Source organism: Hipposideros armiger, unplaced genomic scaffold (assembly GCF_001890085.2).
Source record: "Hipposideros armiger isolate ML-2016 unplaced genomic scaffold, ASM189008v1 scaffold_75, whole genome shotgun sequence".
Classification (NCBI taxonomy): domain Eukaryota; kingdom Metazoa; phylum Chordata; class Mammalia; order Chiroptera; family Hipposideridae; genus Hipposideros; species Hipposideros armiger.
In genome coordinates, this window is record NW_017731425.1 from 1,462,144 (window position 1) to 1,480,701 (window position 18,558).

The 18,558-nt window shown below is 48.4% G+C and overlaps 1 pseudogene; it reads left to right on the forward strand.

Annotated features, from left to right (window-relative positions):
• Positions 1-1,334: 1,334 nt before the first annotated feature.
• LOC109383032 (putative SEC14-like protein 6) lies at positions 1,335-17,790 on the forward strand (annotated as a pseudogene).
• Positions 17,791-18,558: the final 768 nt, after the last annotated feature.

Below are 18,558 nucleotides of genomic sequence, written 5' to 3' on the forward strand. Positions count from 1 at the left end.
CTGGTCTCAGGGTCTGCCCCAGGGGAACCAGATGAAGACAAGTACCTACTGTGTGCCAGGCCCCATGCACATGGCATGATCTCACATGTCCTCATTTTAGGGCGTGGCTTTCTGCTTGTCCAGAGATTGGGTCAGGGGGAGCAGACTGTAGCCAGGAGTGCCCTGTCACCCCTCACTCCTCACCCACAGACCAGGTGTGGCCCAGCTCAGGGTTGCACCTGCTGGGCCCGGGCCTGGGAAGTCTCTCCTCACCCCTGAAGCCATGTGCCCTAACAGCTATGAATAATCATAGCAGTTACTCCAGATACACCAGGTGGTAAATGGAGTCTGGGACACACTGGGACATGTTGGGGCATGATGACAGTGGGTTCCAGGTCTCTGTTGGGAGCAAGGGTTGGCCTGCCCTGTCTCAAAGAGGCATCTAATGGGACCACAGGAGTAAAGGGTGGGGGACTGAAACACAGGGTAGTGAGAAGCCTGTGTAACTCTGTGTGTGTGTGTGTGTGTGTGTGTGTGTGTGTGTGTGTGTGTGTGTGTGTGACAGACTGTGTCACTTTACATACATCAGTGCTGTGGGGCAAGCATCACTGTCCTCGTGTTACAAATGAGGCTTTGAACCCAGGGCAGGTCAGTCCAAGGGCCAGTGCCTTGGGAACCTAGCAAGAAAAGGGCCCTGGAGGTAGGTTCTAGAGAGGCCTGGCAGGAAGGGGCGGGGCTTCTGGGCAGGGGTGGGCGTGGGCAGGGCTGCCAGCTGGGCAAATGTAGAAGGTCTGGAGGAAGTGGCAGAACTGGGTTTGAACCAGGAGCAGAGAGCTAGACCCCACTCCCCATCACTGTGTGCAGCATGAGTAAACAAGAGGGGGACCTGAGCCCATTGCAGGAGAAGACACTGGCCCAGGTGAGTCAGGGAAGAAAGACTTACACTGGCCTCAGTTTCTCCTTCTGCCCCAGAACAGGCAGCACCCAAGGCCCTTGTGATCTCTCTGAGATCTGCAGCTTGAGTCTCTTCCCAATTTTGAGGGTCTTGGTGGCCAGAGGCTACATAAACTGTATCCAATAAAAATATAACTGGAACCACAAATGCAAGCCACATGTGTCATTTTCAATTTTCAGGTAGCCACATTAAAAAACTGAAAAGAAACAAATGAAATCAATTTTAATAATAGAACTTATTTAACCCTATATAGCCACATTATCACTTCAACATGTAATCAATATAAAAATTATTATTGAGGGTTTTTTTGTACTAAGGTTTTGGAATTCTGTGTGTATTACACACTCACAGCAGATCTCAACTTGGACTAAGCACACTTCAAGCATTAGTGGCTATCATAATGGACAAGGCAGGTGAGGGCTGCTGGCCCAGTGAGGGAGGCTGGCATGTCCTTAGTCATGACCCCAGGGGAGGCAGGAGCAGGCAGGAGTTTCCCCTTTGGCCTGTGATAAGTTCCTCAGAGGCTTCTTAGGGTTCTTTCCCTCATGGTTGTACACAGCAAGTGTAGGCTCTGGCTAGGTTCACATACTTCCAAGAGCAAGGAGGGAGCAACTGGGCTATGAAGCGTTCTGCATATTCCTCTCAGGTCAGGAATAAGTCCTCTTACAAGACAGTTGGGGTGAAGAATTGGGTTGAGATCTTGGCTGAGCAAGTAACCTCACCAGTTCAAGCCTCAGTTTCCTCACCTGGGGAATGGGTATAATAGCAGTATCATGTCAGGGTTGATTTAATGCTTAACCCGGAGCCAAATGCTCCCTCATGTCCCCAAAGAAAAAGGCTACCAGTTCGTTTGGGGTGGGGAGCCCAGTGCCAGTTTTTTGAGCCCCCATCTGGAGATTGAAGAGACTGAGACCCAGAGCAGGGGAAGTGACTCTGGCAAGGCCACACTGGGACTGCTGACTCCTTGTGCAGTGCTCTTTCTCCTACCAGATTCATCAGTATTGGAGGCGGGCTTTGGCCCACAGACAGCGACATTCATGCAGGAGTGGCACCCTCAGCCCTCAGCCCCTCCAGGGTAGGACGGGGGCCTGCTAAACTGCCCTAACCAACTCCTGGGAACTGTCTGTAGAGGGTCCTCTCCCAGGCTAGGTCAAGCCACCCTTCACTCAGGCCTGGATGATGGGCTCTGGACCAGCTGCATGATTTGCCCCCAGCTCTGCCATTAGCTGGCTGTGTGACGCTGGGCAAATTGTTCAACCTCGCTGAGAATCAGACTCCATGTAGCTTACCCTCCCACCTGAATTGGCCTGGAGGTTCCCTGAGGATGGAGATCAAGGTCCTGAAAAGGGACACCCCAGGCCTGAGGGAAGAGCGTCTGGTCATCAATCCTCTACATACGTAATTCATATGTAATCCTTTCTGAAGCTTTGTGCAGCTGGTTCATTATATCCCTTTTCCCAGTGGGAGAAAGGGAACTGCCATGACTTGGCCCAGGCCTTGGCTCCCCCAGCACCATTTGGCTCTCTCTATTCAGACATCCCTTTTGCTAAAGGCAGGTGAGATCTGTAGGCCTGAGGGTGGTTGGCAATCCTCTGAAGGCATCAGGGCACTATGGAGGCCCTCTCACCAGGTCTCTCCCCACTCTGTTCTCAGTTCTAGGAGAACATCTAAGATTTGCTATCTGTCCTGCCTAGCCCCAATGACTACTTCCTCCCTATGCTGACTCCAAGGTGAGGATAGAAGGTGAAGTGGGATGAAGGTTAAAGGCAAAAAGAGTATATTGGGTATCTCTTGCTGTGTAATAAATTACTCCAAAACATCCCTGTTAAAAACAAGCTTTAACAGTTGTTATCTCCCAGTTTCTGTGGTCAGGAATTATGGAGTGGTTTAGAGGGATGCTTCTGGCTCAGGGCCTCTCATGAGGTTATAGCCAAGATGTCATCCAGGGCTGCAGTCATTTGAAGGCTTGACTTGGGCTGGAGGGTCAGCTCCCAAGGTGTCTTATGTATCTGGCAAGTCTGTGCTGACTGTTGGCAGGAGGTCTCGGCTCTCATCACAGGGACTTCTCCAGAGGACTACATGTCCTTACAATATGACGGCTGGCTTCCCCAAAGCAAATGATCCAAGAGAACAAGGAGGGAGTGGCAATGTTTTTATGACCAAGCCTTCAAGTCATACCCCATCATTTTGCAATATCCTGTTGGTTACACAGGTCAGCTCTGCTCAGTGTGGGAGGGGAATGCACAAGGTCATGAATACCAGGAGGTGAGGATCACTGAGGGTCATCTTGGAAGTCACTGCTTGCTTCCATCTGTTGAGCACTTATTCTGTGCCAGGCATTGGGTGAAGCAATTTTTGTTTATCATTGTCTTTTTTTTTCTTTTTTCACAGTAACCCAATGAGGTACGTAGTATTGCTAGTCCGATTTTGGCTAGCAAAAATCTGGAGAAAACTGTGGCTCAGAGAGGTTAAGCCACAACAAAAGTCACTCAGCCAGCAAGTGGCAAAGCCAGGTCAGTCTGACTTTAGAGGCTGATTGTTTCACATCTTCCCAGAGAAAGAATTTGGGAATGAGGATAGGGAAGAGCTTTGTTCTTGAGATAAATGTTGGAATTGCAGGAATCTGAATGCACAGACAGGAAACCCTTTCTCTGCAGCTCTGAGAATGTGTCTGGAATTCCCACACTCAGTCTCCATTCTGACAGAGAAAGGCTGGAATTGCTTTTTATTGCTGTAAGGAAACCACTAGGAAACCATGCTGATTATCACACCTACCCTAATTATTTCAGACTACCCAGGAATTCACTTCGCCAAATGAACAGATAGAGCCCCAAATACTTAGTATGTGATGAGAAGCCTTTGTAAACCTGTGTGGGCACCTTGCCCCTGAGAGTGATATGTAGTTTATATAAGTTATGGCACTCTCCCAGCTTGGGTAGTTCCCTCCACCTAGAATACCCTTTCAACTGCCACCAAATCAGAAGAGAATCCTGACTCAGTCCCAAAGACCTGGGTCTAATCCTATCTATGCCTCCTACTAGCTGGATAGAACCTGGGGCGGGTTACTTTTTACTGTTGGGCTTCAGTTCCCTCATCTGTTTATGGGGAACTAGACTGTCTCCCCTGCCCACCTTTCAGGATTGTCATGAGGCCCAAATGAAGTCAATGTGAAGACCTGTCCTGGGGTTTTGGGGACCAAGTGAAACTGCTCAGTTCACACCAGCCAGGGGCACTTAGCAGAAGTGCGGCTGAAGCAGGTCAAAGTGGAGCGAGCCAAGAGGGACAATGCTGGCCCCGAGAGAACCAAAAAATGGCCCTAGCAGCTGGGCTGGCCTTGGGCAAAGCACTGCTAACCTAAAAATAACAAGGCTTTTCAAAGTAAGAGGCAACAAGCATTTACTGAGATCAATAAGAATGGCTATTCAGGATGCACTGATTCAGGCAGAAGCCCAAATAGTGCTCTGATTAGGAGACAAAGGCAGAGTGTATTTATGAGAAGCGGAGAGGAAACAATTGCATCAATAGAAGGAAGACATTTCTAATGGAGGAGAAAAGCTAACATAGTGATGCTAATTCTAAACAATGTTTTCAATTTTCAGTCCTGTAGTCATCAGTTCAGTAGTCAGAATAACTACTTCCTTATTACCCTTGCAAACAATTTTTTGGGGCACACAAGTTTGCTTAGGCCGAGTCCAAGTGTTACAGTGCCCTGTTTTAACATTCCAAAGATTTGAGGTGTAAGATGTGCAAGGCAGTTCCTCTGGGATGGCAGTTCCAACTCCCAATTTAAAGTGGTTCCGTTTATATTGTTGTTTACAGGACTGCAATGCCTGCCTGCCTGCCTCTGGGGACTGCTAAGTAGGACTTGACTCCCATTTGTTTATAACACCCACTTGGTGTTTTTCTGATTATAATATCAGGGCATGTTTATCATGGAAAAATCTAGAAACTATAGAAAAAGAAATGCACAAAAAGGGTTATAGAAATCATGAATAATCCCACAACCACCATGAGGTAACTTTACATTTAATTTTTTTTAACTTTATTGGGGAACAGAGTGTTTTTCCCAGGACCCATCATCTCCAAGTCAAGTTGTTGTCCTTCAATCTTAGTTGTGGAGGGCGCAGCTCAGCTCCAAGTTCAGTCACCATTTTCAATCTAGTTGCGGGGGCTGCAGCCCACTATCCCATGTGGGAGTTGGACCAGCAACCTTGTTGTTAAGAGCACGCGTTCTAACCAATTGAGCCATCCGGCCGCCCACTGGCAGCTCAGCTGCAGCTCTGCTCAAGTCATTGTCTTCAATCTAGTTGTGGAGAGCACAGCTCACTTGCCCATGTGAGAATCGAACCAGCAACCCTGTTGTTCAGCGCTCTCACTCTAACCAATTGAGCCACCCGGCTGCCCCTACATAAAAATTTTTTTTAACACAATCGAGCTCATACACTGTATACTGTTGTTGTTGTTTTTCACTGATAATTTCAGGAACAGTGCTCCAAGTCATTAAAAAAGTTCTTCTCTAGTGTAGTTGTAAGGCTATGGAATGTTCTGGGGGCGGCGGTGACTCTATGTGGTTGATTTAAATGCTCACTTCCTGGCAACTCTACTTTCTCAGTTGGATGGAGCTGGTCCCATCTGCTCCATGAACCATTTGAATTATAGGTCTGAGGATTAAAGAGTGGCTGGCAGTAGTGAAAAGCTCTATTTTAATGTCATTTTTAAAAAAGTTTAATTACACAAAGAACATCTGAATATATTCTCATTGTAAAAAAATCCAAACCTTACCGATAACAGTGAAGCCTCCCAAGCCGCGCAAAGTAACCATTGTCACCAGTTTGTATGGGTCCTGCTGACTTTTATCAATGCATTCTCGTGTATACACACAGAAATATACATAAAATATATATACATAAACATATAAAAGAGTATCTATATAATATATACAAAATATAAACAATACAATAAAATAGAAATGCCTAGAATACATGATTTAATATATTGTAAGTATTATTCTGCAACTCACGCTTTTCATTAGACAATATTTATGTCTCAAAGATCTGTCCATGAGGATGTTTTAATCCATCTTGTCCTTTTTAATGATTGCTGGACATTTAGGTTGTTTCCAATTTTTCATTATTATAAACACTTCAGTGTGGAAAACTTATACAAGCCCCTTTGCATAAATGTGAGTGTTTTCTCAGGTGGATATCAAGAGATGAGACTGCTGGGTCACTGGCAGGCTTAATTAAGAGGTAAAGAAATTGCACTCTGAGAGAGAAGGGAGTGGCTCAAAGTCATACAGTCAGTTGGTGACAGTGTTGAAATGTGAGCTTTTGGGTTATTCTCCTTATATATTTTAAATCATTCACAAGATGAACTAGTGGTTCTCAAAGTGTGGTCCTGGAGCCTTTTAGGGGGACTTTGAGGTCTAAACTATTTGCGTAATAACTTTTAGATGTTATTTGCCTTTTTCACTCTCATCCTCTCATGTGTGTACCCTGGAATTTTCCAAAAGCTTCATGATATGTGATGACATCACTGCTCTGAATCCAAGGGAATATTTGCTTGTGTATTCTTGTGTTTGAAAAATTGTCAATATTGGGGTGGCTGGGTGGCTCAGTTGGTTAGAATGTGGGCTCTTAACAACAAGGTTGCCGGTTCAATTCTTACATGGGATAATGAGCTGTGCCCCCTGCAACTAGATTGAAAACAGTGACTGGACTTGGAGCTGAGCTGCGCCCTCCACAACCAGATTGAAGGACAATGACTTGACTTGGAGCTGATGGGTCCTAAAAAAAACACACTGTTACCCAATAAAAATAAAATAAAAACACTGAAAAAAAAGCAGTTTAAAAAAATTATCAATATTAATTTCGAATATAGTAAATATTGACAAATATAACCTAAATAAACAAGAGTTCATTGGCATCCTCGATGATTTTAAAGAGTGTAAGTGATTTCTGATTTAAACAATTCCCCGCCCTGTGATTCTACCAGATTCTGAGGGTCTGAACTCTTAATGACTTTTCTGGAGCAACAAGAAAAGAGCCCCAGGCACAGGGGGAGTCTCCAAAGCCCTGGCAATGATCATGGACGTGGCAGGGACTCAAAGCGTTGTTCCTCTGGACATCTTCTCTTCCTAGCTTTCTCCTGGGTAGTGGCTTCTCTCTCCACTTGCCACCACAACCAAGTCCCACTCAAGGGCACACCTACTGCCATCAGCCCAGGGAATCAAGTGGCCTATATCCAAGTCTTTCTGAGGTTCAGGGTACCTCAGCTGTTACTAAGCCCCATCGTGGTTCTCCATGTCAGGAACAGGGCCTCTGATTAAGAGGAGGCAAAGATGGATGGGAAGATGGAAAAGGACCGCTCTCTCTAAACACCTGGAACAAGCCTCCAGGATTCCACAACCACAGCCCGGTCCCCTCATTGCAGCTCAGAGCTTTGATCTGCAGAAATCAGAGGACATGCTTCAGAAGGTGAGGGCAACGTCTCCTCCAGCCTAGCCTGGCCCTGTTTTTTTATCCCAAGCCTGAGACATTCATTCATTCATTCATTCATTCATTCATGCAATGTCCAGTTTTTGAGCTTCAATGCGAGCCTGGCCTGTGCTGACACTGGGGAGAGTGCAGTGGTAGAAAAGAGAGCAAAGAAACCAGATGAACAAATAACAAGACAATTCCTGATCCTGGAAAGTGCAACAAAGACTGTAAAACAGAAAGAAGGGAAGTTGGGAAGGCTTTCCTTGTTGAGGCAGGACATTTCGGCTCCAAAGTGAATGCCCAAAAGGAGGCAGACATGTGAAGGTCAGAGGCAGAGGGTACAACTGTGCAAAGGCCCTGAGGTGGGAAGAACTGGTGTATTCCAGGCACATAAGGAGGTTGTGTTGTAGAGAGAAAGGGGAGAGGTGAGGCTGCATGAGCGGCCCAGGCCCATCCCCCTGGGCCCTCCAGGCCTCCTTATGGAATCTAGGTTTTTGGCTAAGGACGATTGGAAGGTGGAGAATGAAGAGTCTGACTTCCACTTCGCAGAGCTCCCAGGGTGGCCACGTGGGGAATAGAGTGCATGGAGCAGACAGAAAAATGCAGTGAGAGGCAGCTGCAAAGTACAGGCCTCACCTATCCCTCTCTCCCTCCTCTCAGTCTCACCCCTCTTCATCTGTGTCAGACCATGTCTCCCTTATTCAGCCCCTGTCCTCAGCCCCAGTTCTATGTTGGTGCAGCCCAGGAATGCTTTGGTAGGCTCTCACTGGGTGTAAGCAGAAGGCCCTGGCCTGGTATCTCTTTGGAGGCCTTTAGCTTAGGCAGGGTCTTCAGTTCCTGCTGTGTCTGCAGCACGTGGAGTTCCAAAAGCAACAGGACCTGAAAAACATCCTTGTGTGGCAATCCCCCGAGGTGAGCCCCCTGGCCCCAACTGGTCTCCCCTCTGGAACTCTGGCTCACCCTCAAATCTGCCTATGCTCTTGTCCACGAAAAACATCCAGCCTAAGAGAAAACTTACAAGAGTTTATTTGAGCCAAACTGACGACAATTACCGGGAAGCAAAATCTCAATGGATTGAGAAAATGCTCCACGAAATGGTGGTTTGCAGCTTATTTTATACATAAAATCAAAGGCGGAAGGTTACATGAAATTCACTGGTGATAGATTAAGGAAGTGGGAGAAAGCAAAGTGGGGAAATCTCTGGGATTGGAGAGGAGTAAATTGGAGCGACAGGTACTTCTTTTACATCGGTGGGTGCAGGATAGCTAACAGCTTTTTACAGCACATAGAGATGGTCATCAGAAGACAAACATAATAATGAGGAATTTTGCAGTTGCCAGCTCTGGTTAGGAAAAAGGGTTACTGACATTCCAAAGATGTTACCTTAGGTGAAAAAAGACAACAGGCAGGCCCACTGAAAGGCATAGATTAACTTTATGAAGGAAGCTTTGGCTAAAGATGTGACTTCCCGCCATGGCCCACTTAGTTATGAAATTCTTTTATGCTTACGCAATCTTATGTGGTTATTTTCAGTCTCTTGAGTTTGTCAGGTTTAATGTGTGGCCCCTTTTCCATCCACACTCTCTAGTCCCTTTCTCTCATGCATCCAGATGGTCAGGCTGTGCAATACCAATGGCATCTGCAGCCATGACAGGGAGAGCAGCCCTGTCTGGTACCATCAGAGGCCTGGACCTCCAGGACTTCCTCCTCTCGGTCTCCAAACAGGAGCTGCTCAGGTATAAGTTCTTGAGCCTGTGAGCTGCTCTTGTGGGAGAGGCAGAGCCAGAGGTGAGGGTACCAGGAGGCCATTCCATCACCCTGGGCAGCCACAGCCTGGCACCCTCCAAGGCTGCCTACTGGCACTAGGCACTCCCCTGAGCTCCACACCCAGCACCTGCCTCCCTGAGCCCTTTTGTTCCTCTTAGACTGAGGAGTGAACACAGGCTCAGAGAGGCCAGGAACACAGTAAGTGGCAAGCTGGGATTCACTCCCCCATTGACTTGGTTCCAATGCTCTGCTCAACCCATTGGACCACGTTGCCCTCTGTGATCTCATTTGATGGAGGGAGACAGGTATTTCAGCCCTACTGGACAGAGGAGGAAACTGAAGCACAGTGACTTGCCCACCAATGGATAGATGTGTGGAAGTGCCCACTGGGATGGCCCCTTCTGGCACCTTGCTCTCTGGCATGAGACTTCCATGTCAGGTAGAGCTGAGATAAGCCAGGCTAGTGTCCCGGGCTCAGGTCCAGCCCTGTCTTGGGTGGAGTGTGGGGGACAGACTCTCATGGGTCTAACCCCTTGTCATTCTTTCCCTTGCAGCTGGGGAAGAAGGTTCCGAAAATCACAGTCGTTTTTGATGTTGAGGGGCTGAGCTTGAGGCATCTGTGCAAGCCAGGGAAGAAGTGTGCCCAGGTGGTGAGGCAGCCCCACCAGGGAGTACAGTGTGGTTCATACACCCTAACTTGTTGACGCGGGTTGGGGGTGGGGTCCTCATTGCCCACTTCCTGTTTGCAGGAATGTTTTCAACCCCACAGTCACTCAGGGCTGTGCCAAGTTGGTTCGGCCCATTTCATGCCCAGCAGGTCACAATCGCCTATGCCAGGGTACCTGTGGATGTCCCTCCCCTTCTCATACTCCCACCCTGCTCATCCCTAACCTGCCCTCAAACTCTCCATTACTCCCCTTCAGTACCTGCCCTTGGCTTCAAGTCTCCCCACCCCCCAACTTACTGTTTCCTCTGGGAGGGGGTTGGGAACAAGTCAGCTCTGGGGGTTCTGAGGAGGGGAGGGAGCCTGGACACCAGGAGCAGCCAGCCTACACTTTCCTTTCTTTCTGCTCAACCCACAATAGCAAAAAACCTAAAGCTTAAAAAATTTTGGGTCAGCTGAGTGGCGCATTCGTTCGGAGTCGGCTTGGGATGCCAGCTCTGAGCAGCAGGGCCCCTGTTCAGAACCCACATGAGGGCTAGTGACACTGCGCCCTCTACAGCTAAGATGGTGAACAACAGCTCGACCTGGAGCTGGACTGCCCTGAGTCGCTGGCCACGGCATAGGCTGCAGTGGGGCTGGCCGGCAGCTGGCGTGAGCTGCTGTGAGCAGCCGTGAGCGGCTGTCCAATGACCGGCGAGCAACTGCCTCACCCGGGAAGAGCACAATGATAATACCAACATGGGCCAGTGAAGCGCCATCCTCCACAACTAGACTGAAGAACAAAAGGACAGCAACTTGTCTGTTCCCCTTCCCCGATTCCCCAATAAAATCTTAAAAAAAAGAACAGTCATGAAAACTTATACTAAATTAAAGAAGCCAGACCCAAAAGACCACATATAATATGAGTCTATTGATAGGAAATGTCCAGAATAAGCATATTCGTAGAGACAGAAAGGTTGGTGGCTGCCAGGGCCTGGAGGTAGAGGGGAGTGGGGAGTGACTCCTAATGGGTTCAGGGTTTCCTTGTGAAGTGGTGAAAATGTTCTAGAACTAGACAGTGGTGACAGTTGCACAACTTTGTGAATATATTGAAAAATCACTGAATGTATACTTTGAAAGGGTGAAATGTATGATCTGTAAATTATATCTCAATTAAAAAAAAAAGCTATGCCTTTAACTTGAAATCTTTATTATGCTAAAGAAAGTCTGTCTCATTCCTAAAGCTGAACTATTGTCCAAGCCACAAGGAGGGGAACCTTCCACAGTCCTTCAAGGTTTTTCTGGTCTGCGGAGGGTGGGGCCACCCCCGTGCAGCCTGTCAAGAATCTGTACTAATAGCTTTCAGAGGGTCTGTGACTAGAATCCAACAAACTGGTAAATGATGGCTTCTTTTGCCTGATGGGTTCTGGGTGTCTGGGGTGCCTCCTGTAGCTGGTGGCAGAAACCAGAGCTGTATCCTTGGGGGCCTTGAGAGTGGGGAGGGAGGGGACACAAGGGTCAGTAGATACCTGTAGCTTGTGCATTGACCTGAGTTTGGCTCCACAGCTCTCACAGCATTTTGCAAAAATTACTCTGAGATTTTGAAGAATTCAATTGTTATGAAAGCTGGGTAAACCAGCCCAGGATATGCAGTGGGGGGCAGGGGATATGAGGAGACAGGGTGAAAACTGACACCCTGTTTCAGCCCCCAAGCTGTTTCCTGTGGCCTTCCACCTAGCCAGTCATGCATGAGTGAGGAGACACACACAAAGTGGGTGATGCTGGGAGGTGAGTGAGCAGCTCTGGGCCTCCTCTCCAGCCTGGAAGCTGGGCTGAGACTGGCCCTCCACAGACCTGACGTTTCCTGCATCCTAGAGCATTGGGCTCCAGGACCCAACTAGTGTGTGGACTCCACTGCTTTGTGGCATCAACTGTTGAAGCCAATGTGCCCACTTGCAGAGGGCAGAGGGGCCAGGAGCGGTCTGAGACCCCCAGAGGCAGCATGGGTGTGGGGCAGATGTGAGTTGGGAGATGTGGATTTGAGGGTTGGCTTTGCCAGTTGTTAGTTGCAAGTAAGCTAAGTCATGTTCCCTGCCCGTGTCCTCAATTTCCTCATCTGTAAAATAGGGGAAATAAGATCCAGGTTTTCCAAATTATACAACTAATATGGTTTGGAAATTTGGGAAATATAAAAATATATAAAGATGGAGGAGGGCATCCTGTCACCCAGGGAACTACTGTTAACATTTACTGTCTCTTCAGAGAAATGCTTTAAAAAAAATTAAAATGGGTTTATATCATACATATACCCTTTTGCAACATACCTTGTTCACTTGTTATGTGATAAATATTTTTCCATTTTGGTAAAGTTTTAAATTTATGTTGTTTGTAATGTTTTTACATTAAGAATAAGTCAGTAGTGAAGATCTTTACAGATAAATCTTTGTACACATCCAGAATTTTTCCCATGGGATAAAATCCTAGAAATGGAGAGGTTTTTTCCCCAAGGGAGAATACGTGTATTAGGACTTCTGATACATTTGACAGTGTAGCATTCCACCTAGATCAGAATTTAACTTCGACTATGTTTGAATGTGCCCATTTCTCCTCATGCTTACCAACATTGGCCATTAATAACTTAAAAGACTTGCCATCTTTAAAATGGAAAATGATATTTATTATTGTTTTACATCTTGGATTTCTTCTCTCACTCGTGAGATTAGAATTTTCCTTTATGCTTTACTTTTTTGTTTGTTTACAGCCTCCTGGTATCTCTCCCCCACTTTCTTTCTTTTCTTTCTTTCTTTCTTTTTTTTTTTTAATTAAAGCATTTTATTTACACAAAAAGAGCTGCAGCCCAGGAGACACAGATTCAAATAGCAACCTAAATTGTGCTCCCACTCGCCCATTATCTAGAAAAGTATTTTTTTCTTATTGATTTATAAGTGCTCTTTACATATTAAGCACATTGAGCTTTTCTGTCATATTTGTGGCAAATATTTTCCCAAATTTATAGTTTTCCTGTTATTTTGTTATTTTTGATTCAGTGTTATGTTGTCACATTTGGTGGGGGGTGCTTTTCCATAGATTTCTATGTTGCTTTTATGCTTAAGTGGTTTATACCTATCTTAGGGTATGTTGGGTATTCACCTCTGCTTTCTTCTACTTTGTTCCCGCAATGCTCTTATTCCTTTGTCTGTGAACCATCCCTTGGCTATCTCAGAGAAGCTGGGGTGGGGGGCAGCCATTGCAAGGTTGTCCCCCTGGTTCTGAGGGTACTGGAGCTGCAAGTGCTGAGGGTAGGAGCCCACAGGAAGGCTGAGTTCAGTCTCCAAAGGAAAAGGAAGCCCAGGTCAGAGGCAGCCTGTTCTCAGACTCAGGATCCAGGAGGTGCTGGTCTGAGTCCCTACCCAGATGGCCAGTGGGCCAACACTTAGACAGATGGGGGCAGGGTACCCGGCTGGAGGGGCAGGCCTGAGAGCAGGAACTTGTCAACACAGGAACATATGCTGAGCCCCCAGTCTAGACCAAGAGCCTCTCAGCTTCAATCCTGGGTGGGGGTGGGGGCACCAGAGAGGGTGGAGCAGTACACCACAGGACAGCCCTGGGCTTGGCTCCCTCTGCTTTCTTCAAGCCTCCCTGAGTCCCTGTGGAGCCCCCCACCCAATGCCCCCACAAGAACCTGGAAGCAGGAGAGGCCAAAGTTCATCAGCCCCGACCAGATACCCATGGAGTTTCAGGGAACCATGACTGACCCCAATGGCAACCCCAAGTGCCTGACCAACATACAGGGTTCCCAGAGGTCAGGGAGGGAGGGGCGATGGCCACGGTCCCACTCACCCATCCTCACCCACAGATCAACTATGGGGGCGAGGTGCCCAAGAGCTACTACCTGCACAACCAGGTGAAGGTGCAGTATGAGCACACAGAGACCATGGGCCATGGCTCCTCCCTGCAGGTGGATAACATGATCCTGTTCCCACGCTGCGTGCTCAGGTAGGGACGGGGCCACTCACACCTGAGCACAGCTGTGAGGGGCCCAGAACCCAGGCAGGTGGCCATCAATGGGGCCCTTTCTCCTGCAGGTGGCAGTTCCCATTACATGGGGCAGACATCGGCTTTGGGGTTTTACTGAAGACCAAGAAGGTGGAGCAGGCAGCGAGCAGGGGAGATGACAGAGGTGCTGCCCAGCCAGCGCTACAACTCCCACCTGGTGCCTGAGGATGGGAGCCTCACCTGCCTCAAGGCCAGTGTTTGCAGGGACTGGCTCCACCTGGAGATGGGGGGCAGGGGCAAGGGCCTCATGCATCCAGGTCCCACCAGGTGGGGGACCCTGGCTCCCATAGGCACAGAGTGGGGTTCTCAGGTGTGGCAATGGCTCCATGGTCTGGACAGGATTCTATAAAAACCGGTTCCAGCTCTTCTGTCATAGCAGGGCTGCATTTTAGGAATTGTTGGGTCAGTGTCCCAGTGGTGGCCAGATGCTCACAGCAAAGCCACACAAACACTATCCCTATTATTATCTCCTATGACCACACATTTAGCAAAAGCTCTAGGCCCTTTTCTATGAACCAATACCAAGCCATGAGTTCCTGCTCTAAAATATATTGTGTTAATAGGAAATTTGACGTATAGTAAGACCAACAGATCTAGAAACAATTGCTATTGAAAAGATAATTTATTACAGTTCCCAAGAGGAGAGGGCATGCCACACCACAGGCGGCCACATGGAGAAGCAGCACATTGGGTCATAAGGTGGAGGGAGAAGGAGAAACTGTGACAAAAGCCTTTGTTACGGTTTCCACGGGAAAGAATGAGTGAGGTAGGGAAAGTAGGTCTAGGATTGGTTAATTTGAATAATTTTAGCAGGCTCTGGGGCATAGGGGCTGACCCTGGTTGTCTGGTACCTTGCCCTGAGATGACAAGGGCAGGGGAGTAGTGGCCCCGAGTGTGGGAGCCTGATGCAGGAGGTGGTTGGAGTGTGAGCTCTATATTAGTTAGTTTGTATTTGAAAAGTACACTTACAGGTGAGTTGTTTACAATCTCTAGGAACTGGCTATTTCTGGGAGGGGCAGTACCTCCAGATATCAAAGCATCAGAGTATAGAAAATAAAAGACATGGTTAATACAATTACCCAGCAAGCAACTGTGCAGTTGCTGCTCTGAATTAAAATTCAATGTCATAGCTTTCCCCATCTAGAAATAATTGTGTGGGTTTTTTAAAAAATATTTTACTGGGAAATTGGGGAAGGGTAACATTATGTTTCTCCAGGACCCATCAGCTCTAAGTCAAGTTGTTGTCCTTCAATCTTAGTTGTAGAGGGCGCAAGCTCAGCTCCAAGTTCAGTTGCTGCTTTCAACCGAGTTGTGTGTGTGTGTGTTGGGGGGGGGGTGCGCAGCCCACCATCCCATGTGGGAGTCAAACCGGCAACCTTGTTGTTAAGAGCCCGCGCTCTCACCAGCTGAGCCATCTGGCTGCCTGTTGGTAGCTCAGCAGCAGCTCAGCTTGGGTGCAGCTCACTGACCCATGTGGGAATCGAACCGGCGACTCTGTTGCTCAGAGCTTGCGCTCTATCTAACCAACTGCGTCTCCCGGCCGGCCCTAGAAAGATTTTTTGACATTTGATTCTGTCTTCCACACACATACCTGTCTTCCCAGTATTAGGGCATCTGAGAATTTGTTCATTCTTGGGTCTCCATCCAAGCTCCTGATTAAGATTTCAGACCCAGCCTCACACGGAGCCTCAGAGGCCCCATAACCCCACTAGGATGACCCTGACCTGGGTCTGACCCCTGGACCTGGCTGTGCCATCAGCAGAGATTCTGCCTAAACATCCACTATTCACATGCAATGTGGTAGCCCCAGATGACAGCAAAACTACTTCCTCAGTTGGCCACTTTGCTGGAAATCCTGTCCAAACATGGAAATGTGGGCATTCAACAGGTCTTGTTCTCAGTGACCCCACGTAGGCTTCCAGGATTCACTGCCTTCATTTTTAAGGGTTCACCATCCACCCCTACTTAACAATCTATTCCAAAATTTTGATAACAAGTTTATTCAGCTGATTCCAAAACCCATTGGCTGGCTCGTCTCATCCTCCATGATTCTGCCATGTTCTCTTGCACAAATGGTATGATGGAGCTGGGGGTGGGGTGTAGCTGGAGTAGTGCCCCATAGGCTGCAGCCCAGTGGGTTAGAAGAGGGCACCAGGGAGCCACAGAAGAACAGAGGGGTCTCCCTGGCTCTGGCCCTTTGGCCCCATGATCTGCCCCATCCCACCCACCACCCTATCCACTTCTCTTTTTTTTTTAAGATTTTATTGGGAATTGGGGGAGGGGAACAGCATTGGCGAATCAGGGAAGGGGAACAGACAAGTTGCTGTCCTTTTGTTCTTCAGTCTAGTTGTTGGTATTATCATTGGCCCATGTTGGTATTATCATTGCGCTCTTCCCAGGTGAGGCAGGTCAGTTGCCGGCCACTGGATGGCCGCTCACGGTGGCTCTTGGCAGCTCACACTGGCTGTCAGCCATTCATGTAGCTTATGGCAGCCCACTACAGCCTCGCTGCAGCCTATGCGGTCACTGGCAACTCACGTTAGCCCAGCTCCAGGTGGAGCTGTTGTTCACCATCTTAGCTGTAGAGGGTGCAGCATCACTGGCCCTAATGTGGGATCTGAACCGGGGCCCTGCTGCTCAGAGCTGGTGTCCCAAGCCAGCTCTTAAGCAACGCGCCACTCGGCCAGCCCCCTATCCACCTCTAACATCTGTCTTTGCTACACTTTCCCTGGGAACAGGCTGAAGGACAGAACCAGGCTAGATAATGGTGCTGTCCACAGCTGACCCCACCTGCCTCCTCTTCCACTGTCTTCCCACTCAAGACCTTCACTCCAGGTTCACCCTCTCCTGCTCCAAACAGAGGTGAGGCTCTGACCTGCCCCTGCTCACTGTTTGCGCCTCCCCATTCTCTCCCACATCCACCATGAACTTATGCAATAGCTTCCTGACCAGTATCCCTGCTTTGAACTTCTGTTGTCTTCCTCATTCTTCACACCTGGCCCAGGGTTATTTTTCTGGCACAGGTGGACTCACACCTGTCCTTTTCTCTAAAACCTTCAAAAGCTCCCTATCCTTTGTAGGGCATGGTCTAAAGTCCCTAGAACAGTCTGAAGTTCCTTTACGGCCTGACTGCAATCTTTTTGAGCCCCCTGCCCTCATAGTTTCTCTCTTCCCTCTTACTCTGTGAGTTTTTCTGGGGGTCACCTCCGCCTGAAGAAACTCCATGTCTTCCTTCCATTCCTACCTTAAAAGCCCAGCTCAAATACCATCTCCTCTGGGGGATATTCCATGGACGCCCTAGTGCAGTGCTCTTACTTAGACCTCTACTATAACACTCTATCTTCAGGGAGCCAGGACAGGTGGTGTTAAGGATCCAAGCCTTGAGTGTAGACAGATAAGGGTTCAAACACTGGCTCTAGCTCTTATCAGCCTCTGAAGCTCAGAGCACATGGGTACAATGGTGAACATAGCAACTATGGTCCTTGACTTCATGTTAAGGGGGTGAGTCAAATAGTCAAACCAAGCAATGTCTAATGAGAATAATGCTCACAAAAGAGGAGTAGGGTTTTGTTTGAGCATTTTATTGGGGGATCAGAGATGGTAAAGATCCACTAACTAGGCAGTACACAAGGAGGAGGTGAGGGAATGGTGTTCAAGTCAGAGGGAATAGCATGTGCAAAGGCCCCATGGTAGGAGGGAGCAGCAAGGGGAGATAGATCACACCACAAACTTCCCACCTGATGCTCTGTGGCTTGGGAAGGTCAGGGACCTCCTGGCTTTTGTAGGGGAAGAAAAATAAAAATTCAGCTGTGGCCCCAGACTTCAAACCCACCTTTTCCCCTGGTCCTAGGTCTTTGGGGTCATGGGTTAGTCTCCCCTGGCCCACTCTTCTCTCTCCCAGGCCCTTGTGACCATCTCTTTTCCTAGAGAGCAGAGTATAGGGGAGATGTAGCCACACCAGGTCCCCTCTTTCCCTGGGGTCACCCTGAGTTAATGGAGGGAGCCAAGGAAACCCTTTCAAAGCTTCCCTAGAGCCTAATCTCTACCATCTAGGTAGGCCCAAGCATGAGGCCTCCCCTGCCCTGGGCATCTGTGTGAAGCAGACACTTTCTCTCAACCCCTCCAAATCCTACGTATTTGAAGGAGCATCCAGTCTATGGCTAAATCTGTCCATTGTAGACATCTGCAGGATGAGACTGACTTAGCCATAATGTGGGGACAAAGTGGGCAGGGGCTCCTGCGAAGCCTAACTGCACCCCAGTGATGGAAATGCCATTCACCCCACTGAGGTTCCTTTAGTTGGCAGGTTACAGGCTTCAATTAGGACTGCAAGTGGGACACCTATGGCCACTGAGAGATGACAGGAGTTTTGGGGGCACCTGAGGGGTGGGAGGGAGAGGCACTGCAGCGAGTGGGCAGGAGGTGTGAAATTAGGGCTACATAATGGCAACATTATCATTGCAGTCCAGCTTCTCATTCCACACACCAGGGGGCACCAAAAGAATGAGCCATCTTTTGGATTGCGGGAGAAGACAGGCACACCACGGAAGAGGGGAGTCATCTGTCCCCTAAACCTCTGGCACCCAGATGGTTAGAACGAAAGTCCTCCTCACCCAGCAATAGCTGACCTTTGAGGAGGCAGCAGGGTACTGCAGGCTCAGGGGAGGACGTCTGCTCTG